An 8649-nucleotide genomic window follows, 5' to 3' on the forward strand; every position below is an offset into this window, starting at 1 on the left:
AGATTCAAGCACCAAGAGTATTGCATGTTCTGGAGAAGACTTGTTATTAGACACTAATTACTTCTCTTGGGCCATCTCCTCAATCTGTCATAACTGTGAAGCCTCTCCAGGCCACATAAAGCTCTAAAGCATCAGAGCCAATTCCTGTGGTTGGGTGACATATGCAAGAACATGTCCAAGAAAAATCAGAGGCTTGCAAGGAAAGAGCTGGGGTGGGAATGAGAGGCAAGGGTGGGAATCTATGAGGAGGTAGATAAAATAAGAAATGCTGAGAAGCTGCCATTTTTTTTTCTTTGTGGTCATCTTTACAGATGATTAGCCATGTAGAAGACACAGCACACCGGAAGTACATTAAAGTGAAACGATACTGTGGCATGGTGTCTGGCTGTGTAGCTTACGGATAAAAACAAACAAACAAACACAGTATTCAGCCATGCGGAAGCTGCAAAATTTTAATGGAAAATTAGAGGTATTAGATTCTGCCTAAGCAGATGCCTTGTGTTCCCTTTTGTTTATACTAAGATGTCAATGAAGAGAAATTGAAGATGGATATTTCACAGAATTAAGTTTTCTTGGAAGTATAAATTCATGTAACTAAATAGACCGTAGGGCAAGTTGGGAAAGCAAGGAAAATAGAAAAGTTCTTATATGGGAAATTTCCTCTTAGGTCAAATGCGTCTCTAACTTCCTGGATGGACCCTATCTTGCCTCTGACCCTGAAGCCTGAGATGTATAGGTCGGCAAACCTGGCACATGGTAGACCACAGTCTCTTCTGGTAGTCCATCATAAAGTGCCAACAATATTTCAGAACAGCCTTGTTGAGCAGACTTTGAACCTATGCGGCCAATCCAATGACGTACGATAGACACAGAATTTGGAAGTTACTCTTCCTCACCCCCCTTGTGATAGGTCCCTCTGTGTATTTTTATTCAGGACTTCATTCAAAGTTTACTGCTGAGATCATGACCTTGCTTCAGTGTGAGTTGAGCTGGGATATCACTACTGGTGAACCCTCCCAGGAATCTCTCCCGTTTAGACTCCCTGCTGTCAGGTCCACTCCAACTCCCCCTAACCCCCTCCTGTGGATTTCAGAGACTGCAGCTCATTCTGGGAGTTGAAAGACTTTCTGCCACCCTTGGAGCCGCTGATAGTTTCAAAGAGTTGGTCTTGCAGCTGGTAACCCAACTCATAATCTCCACACCACAGGGTCCCTCCATTTGAGACTAGAAAGTCTAAATACCTCTGAGGTGACTTTTCTTTAAGTGAAATCCAAGCACAATGGAATGACTTGTCTCTCCCTTTGGGAAAAATCTGAAAAAACATCTTATGTTCTGCAAGAATATAGATTTTCAACTCCACCCACTGTGCTGCTTATACTAACCTCAGTGGACTCATGGTGTACTTGTCCTTTCATGACTGGCTAACTTTGCTCAGCACAAGCCACTTATCTTATCAGGCATTGGTTGGGGACAGGCCAAACCCAAGGATGTCCAAGTCATTCCGACACAAAGAAGGAGAAAGTGGGGGAGGGGCAAAAAAGGGGGAGGGAGATGATGGCACTGGGGGAGCAGGACACCAATTCTCCCAGGGGGAGGGTATTGTTTATGTCTCCACAGAAATGGGTGTGTGAGTGCAGACCCCACCACAGTACACCAAACCTTGAGGGCAATGTAACCACAAGCAGCAACTCATGAGCAGAGAGGTCTATAGGACCGGTCCCCATCAGAGCCAAACTCACACGAGCGCACACACACAAACCACCACCACCCTAGAAGTATGTGCTACAGAGGACACTGAACCTGCAGGAAGAGGTGGGGCCAGCCTGCCACACCCACAGGAAAGCCAACCAAGCAGGAAAAAGAGAGAGTGAGGCCCCAGGCCCCATACTGACCCACCAAGCCCTAAGGACCACGTCCCTGCATGGAACTGCTAAGGCACAGAGAGGACTATAGCGCTGACAACAGTTTGAGATTTGACGTCCCTTCACTGGAGCATACCGCAGCTGAGGACAATACTTAGGACATACAGCAGGGAGTGAGTCCGTCTGACTAGCCCCACAATGCGGAGAACCAAGAAGGGAACATAACAGATCAGCAAGATCTCCTTGCCCCCAAGGAGCTCCAAAAATAGACTTCAGGCTAGGAGGGGCAGTGCCCGGAAGCTACCAGGACCAGCGGGGAGATAGTCATTGAGGTCAGACCTGGAATCATGTATGCGTTTTCCTTTTTCTTTTGTTTTCTAGTTTCTATTCTTTTTTCTCTTTTTATTCAATCTTTTGTTTTCTTTTTGTTTGGTCTCTGTTATTGTTGTTTTGCCTAACAATATAAGATAGTCATGGGAAGCAACCCTGAGGAGAAAGCAATGGGATCAATGGTTCTGGAGGGGCCTGTGGGGAGGAGGAGGCAGGGGAAAGGAGTGGTGAGCAAACAATGCCATAGACAGGGGAACAACTAGGGAATTAAAAATCAACAACCAGGAGGCCATAGGGATCCTGGGGGTGTGGAAGTAACAGCAATCTAGCAATCTACTAAGAGGCAGAAGAAGGGTGAACACGATGGTGGGGCAGGGGGAAGGTAAAAGGAAACAGAGGAAAGGTCTAGGAAGCAAAGCTATGAATAGAGGTATAAACATATATAAATATATTATGTGTGCTTATGTAAATATATTAATTCATAAAAATAGAGGAATTGACCTATGTACATATATTTATATGACAATACATTGAGGATGTGGATGGACTTTGGGCCTTTGTCGAAGCCTTCCCTCAACGCAAGAACACTGTTTTAACAAGCTGGCATTCTATGATTCTTATCCTCCTAACATGATAGCTGAAGACAAAATGAGTAAGTAAGCAAATGTGGTAAAGAAAGATGATGTGCCTGGCTATCAAAAGATATAGTGTCTGGGGTTTTGAAGACTTGAAGTTAAACAAGCAGAGAAGCAACAAGCTCACATGGAAGAAACACACTAGATTTTCGAAAATGAGGTGTGGACAGAATCAGGTAAGAGGCACCAGAAGACCCAAAACAAAACAAACAGAAAAACATATTGTTGAGAACAAGGGGGGTTGGAGCAGAGACCCCAAACCCATCTGTAGACAATAGGACACGCCCTCACAGAAAGGTCACAAGGAAGGGATGAGTCAACCAGGGCGCAGTATAGCACTGATGAAACACACAATAGTCCTCTGGTTCCTTGAGTCTCCCTCACCCCCCATTATCGTGACTCCAATCCTGCCTTTCAGTTCTGGGTAGACTGGAGCATGTACACTGGTGCAGATAAGAGCTCATGACACATGGAACCCGGGTGAGCTAAACCCTCAGGAACAAAAATGGGTGTAGCGATACCAGGAGAGTAGGGGAAAGGTGGGGGGATGAAAGGGGAACGAATCCCAATGATCGATGCATAATCCGCTCCCCCCAGGGGGCTGAACAGCAGAAACATAGGTGAAGGAAGCCAGCTGTCGGTGTACAAAATGAAAACAATAATAATTTATAATTTTTCAAGGGGTCACGGAGGGAGGAGGGAAAAAGAGGAGCTGATACCAAAGGCTCAAATAGAAAGTAAATGTTTAGAAAATGATAATGGCAACATATGTACAAATTTGCTTGATACAGTTGATGTATGGAATGTTATAAAAGCTGTAAGAACCCCAATAAAATGATTTAAAGAAAACAATATAGATTTTAAAATGTAGATCATGGAAAAAAGCAAGCATATATTTGTCTATATAGTTTACTATATCATTATTATGCTTATATTTTAACTACCTGCATCAATAATCAATGTTTCTGTGTTTATTTTTTACATTTATCTGTGCTACATCTAATTTCTTAATACTTACATTCTTCTCAACAGCGGCAGATGCCCACACAAGGAGATCTTCACACAAAACTAGGAGTTCCAGTTGTTCCAACGCCGACTTACTTTGCAAAGGACACAGTTGACCTGGACATACTTTGACTTGAGAGTCACAGCGGGGAGCCATGCATGACTGGCAGCAGGTCCCTGGAAGGAAAGCCAGAGGAGGAAAGTTGGTTCTGAAAGGCCCTCTATTGTGGACATACAGGTGTCTTTAGATTCCAAGAACAACTGATCTTGGACTTCTCATCCATCTTGCTGGGTGAGGTACTGAACATGAATTTTTGTAAAGAATAGAACTTATGCCTTATTGTGTAACTTATGCCTTAATATGTGGGAAAAATGCGTTCAGCCCACAGAGAACGGAAGATGGAGGAATCTGAAAAGGCACGGGTTTCCTTTCCTTTTTGCTTTTATCTCTTCATCGCATAGAAATATCTATATATACACGTAACTTTATATAATATGTAAAATATATTAATATATACTGCATACATCTTTGCATGCACCAAGGTCCTAAGAATTATAACTCACTTGTAACATTTTCAGAGGAAACTAGAAGCTTAGTTCCACAGCAAACCCTTGGAAAATGCATGGCTACAATGCAGTGGTGAAATGCCGCGAACATGTTCTGTGGATGTTATCATCACCAGTTTAGTGACATGAATGTCATGAAATCCAACCGGAGGCTGTGCTTTCATGGTTAGGTCATTCCTGTGCTGATCTCCCAAAGTGCTGTGCGCATCCATCGGAACATATAATTTGTATACTTTATAATTGTAAACAATAACTTTTGGAAAGTTCTACCATACCACTTAGCAGAGTGTTACGTAATGTACATAATTATCTGTGGATAAATGGGTGTGGAATGAATTATAGCTAGTCTGATGCTCTTTGCAGGCAAAATTGTCCACCCCATAACCACTCAAGGAAGCTTTTTCTCTGACTGCTTCAGCTTTCAGAAATGGAAAACCACCGTCAATATGATCCTGCGTTACACCGACACCAAGTTCTCTAATTACTGCGCTGCAGAAAAACAGGACTTTTAGACACATGGCATCGTGTTCAGATATATAATCAGATTACAGTGAGTATGAGTTAGAGACTGAAGAAAGAATAATGCGCCAGGGGAAGAATCTGCCCAAGGCAAAAAGAGAAAATGGGAGCTATTGTCACTCTCACGAGTAAATGGGCTGGCCGATACTTTGCTGTTGTCAGGTGTCATCTGGTCATAGCCATCCTACGTACAATAGGAAGCTGCACTGCCCAGGGTCATGCCATGTTCATAATTGTTGGTATGTTGGAATACACCGTCGTCATCACGGTTGCAGCATCTCATCAATTATAGCCATCTGTCTTTGCTGAGCCTTTCTTTCCCCAAGCTGATGTCATTTTCTCAGAACTGATCTCTCCAGAGAACATGTCCAAAGCATGCGAGAGGGGGTTTTGCCATCTTTGCTTCTGAAGGGCATCCTGGCTCTGCCCCTCCAGGGCAGATGTCTTCTGTTCTGGCAGTTCGTGGCATCATCAATATTCTTCTCCAGCATCATAACTAAAATGCATCGATTAGTTCCCATTGTCCTTATCCATGATACGACCTTCACATGCATATGAATGAGGCCCCAGGAAGGCCCACGTTAGTGACATGTTTGTTCTTCAACATCTTATAGAGGTTTTACAAAGCAGATTTGCCCAATGCAATACGTTGCTTGGTCTCCTCCCTGTTGCTTTCATTGGCATTGATGGGGGATCAAAGTAACATAAAATCCTTCACGATTTCACTCTTTCTTTCCATTTATCCTGAGGTTGTCTGTTGGTTCAGTTATAAGCATTTTTGATTTTCTTTACTTTGAAGTGTAATCCACACTGAAAGTGGTGGTCTTTACATTCACCTGTAAGTGCCTCAAGTTTTCCTTGTTCATAGAAGGCACGGTTGTGTCATCTGCCTGTTCCAGATTGTTAACAAGCGTGCCTCTTATCCTAACACTGTGTTTTTATTCCTACAGTCTAACTTTTCACATTATTTTATCTGCATACAGATGGAATAAATATAGTGAAAGGAGACAGCTTGGCAATGCATCTTTTCTGATTTTAAACCAGGCTGTATTCTCTCATTCTTTTCACATAACTGCCTCTTGGTTTCTGTTTGGGTTCTGCATGAACACAATGAAGCACTCTAGAATTCCCATTATTCTCAATATTATTCAGAACCTGTTATGATCCACACAGTCAAATACCTTTGCACAATCAATAGCACACAAAAGAATGTCTTCTTTAAATTCCTTGCTTTCAGTTAAGATCCATCTGACACCAACAAAGATAACCCTTAGCCCATATCCTCATTTGATTCCAGCTTGAATTTCTGGTAGCTTTTTGCTTAATGTATTTCTTCAGATATTTTTGAATTATCTTCAGGAAAATTTTACTGGAATATGATGTTGCATATTCCTGAAGGTAATTCAACAATGGTTGCAGCAGTACTTTGACAGGCCAGATTCAGAAGAGGATGTGGAACAAGGGATGTCATTGCTGATGTCAGATACACCTTGACTCAAAGCAGACAATACCAGAAAGATAATTGTTTGTATTTTGTTAGCTATGCCAAGGCATTCTACTACATGGATAATAACAAATTGTCAATATCCATGGGAATTCCAGAACACTTGATTGTGTTCATGCGGAACTTGTACATAATAAAGAGACAGCTGAGTTAACAGAACAAGGGGATGTTGACTGGTTTTAAATCAGGAAAGGTGTTCTTCAGGGTTGTGTCCTCTCACTATACTTACTCAATCTGATTACTTATGATAAGCAGATAATCAGAGAAGCTGAATTCTATGAAGGAGAATGTGGCATCAGGACTATAGGAAGGCGTATTAACAACCTGAGATATGCAGATGACATAACCTTGCTTGCTGCAAGTGAGGAGAACTTGAGGTACTTCCTGGTGAAGGTCAAGGATGGCAGTCTTCAGTATGGATTACAACTCAGTGTAAAGACAAACATTCTCACAACTGGACACTAGGTATCATAATGATCAATGGAGAAAACATTGACGTTGTCAAGGATTTTGCCTTGCTTACATTCACAGTCAGTCTCATGGAGCATTGATTTTTTTGATCAAGAGATGAAAAGATGGTTGCATTGGGGAAATCTGCTGCACATGACTTCTTTAAAGTATTGAAGAACAAGAACGTGACTTTGAAGACTAAGGTGCACCTGACCCAAACTGGTATTTTCTATTGCCTCTAAGCACGGGAAAGCTGGAAATTAGATAAGGAAAACCAATGAAGAATTGATGAATTTGAATTGTAGTTCTGGCAAAAAAAAATGTTGAAAGTACTGTGGACTGCCAAAAGGATAAAAAAAAATCTGTCTTGGAAAAAGTACAGTCAGAGTGCTCCTTTGAGGCAAGGACGGTGAAGCTTCGACTTGCATACTTGACACATGTCAGAACAGACCCGTCCTTGGAGAAGAACATCATTCTTGGTGGAGAGGTGGCAAAGAGAGGAAGACCTCTGATGAGATGTATTGAAACAGAGCTCATAATAACGGGCTTTAGCCATTGTGAGGATGGCACAGGAGCAGGCAGTGTTTCATTCTGTTGTGCATGTGGTCTCTATGAGTCAGAATAAACTCAATGTCACCTAGCAACAACAACATGATATCAATGATATAATTTCATAATGTCCACAAACTCTTGGGCCACCTTCCTTTGGAATGGGCACAAAGGTACATTTTCAAAATTTCTTGGTGTAATACTGGACTCAATTGTGGTTGCTCTTGGGCACTTCACCAGCTTGTTACAATATTGCGGTTTGAATCCCATTATTTCACAGAGTCCTGTTTTCTGGATAATACCTTCAGTGACACGTGGACTGCTTCCTTCCATACCATTGGTTTGTTATCATATGGTACCTCTTGAAATGGTTGAAAGTCCATATGACCCAGCAACCCTGCTTCTGGGAGAAAGATAGGTCGTTCGCCTTCACTAAAGAGTTACAGTTTTGGAGACCACAAGGGACCATTCTATCCTGTCCATCGGGGCTATTAGGAATCAGAATCCCACCAATGGCAGGCAGTGAGTGAGTGAGTGAGTGAGTGAGTGAGTGAGTGAGTGAGTGAGTTCATAGCAAAAGGATAAAAACAACTCAGATACCCACAAGTAGAAGAATGGATAAAGAACCTTTGATATATACAAACAATGGAATACTTTGCAATGCTAAAAAAAAACCACCCAAAAAACAGTGATGTAACCACAGAGCGACCTGTGGCATGAATGGACCCAGAGAGCCTTGTGCTGAATGACATTTGTCAATCACAGAGGCAGAGAGACTTTGTAAGTTACTGAGGTGGGAAGGTAAAGGAAGGGATATGAAGCAATAACATAGAAGTTTAACAGGTATTAACTTGGGTGATGAGGAAAATAGTTTAAAATCTTGAATACAAAATTGATTATTTGAAGTGTAAACCCCTATCTAACTCATAATAAAAATTTGGTTTTTTTTAAAAAGGACAAGTTGGTAAAATATAAAGTCTATAATTCAGTCAATAAAAAAGTTCTATCCTGTGTTGTGATTGCTTTTTGTGACGTTTATCTCACAGACTGGATTAATATCTGTGGAAGATGATGGTATCATAAACCGAGTGCTCAATAAGTGTTTCCTGACTTATTGAATGGGTGAGATTGCTTGTATTACAATATCCCAATGTGATTGGAAGTCAGAATACAGGTCAAAAATAAAGAGGAGTTAAATCATAGATAGTATATGCCAGTACAAAATGAG

At 41.7% G+C, this 8649-nt stretch overlaps 1 pseudogene; it reads right to left on the reverse strand.

Moving 5' to 3' along the window:
* Positions 1–291: 291 nt before the first annotated feature.
* Positions 292–437, reverse strand: LOC142442158 (small nucleolar RNA SNORA15; annotated as a pseudogene).
* Positions 438–8649: the final 8212 nt, after the last annotated feature.

Source organism: Tenrec ecaudatus, chromosome 2, assembly GCF_050624435.1.
Source record: "Tenrec ecaudatus isolate mTenEca1 chromosome 2, mTenEca1.hap1, whole genome shotgun sequence".
In the NCBI taxonomy this organism is placed as follows: Eukaryota; Metazoa; Chordata; class Mammalia; order Afrosoricida; family Tenrecidae; genus Tenrec; species Tenrec ecaudatus.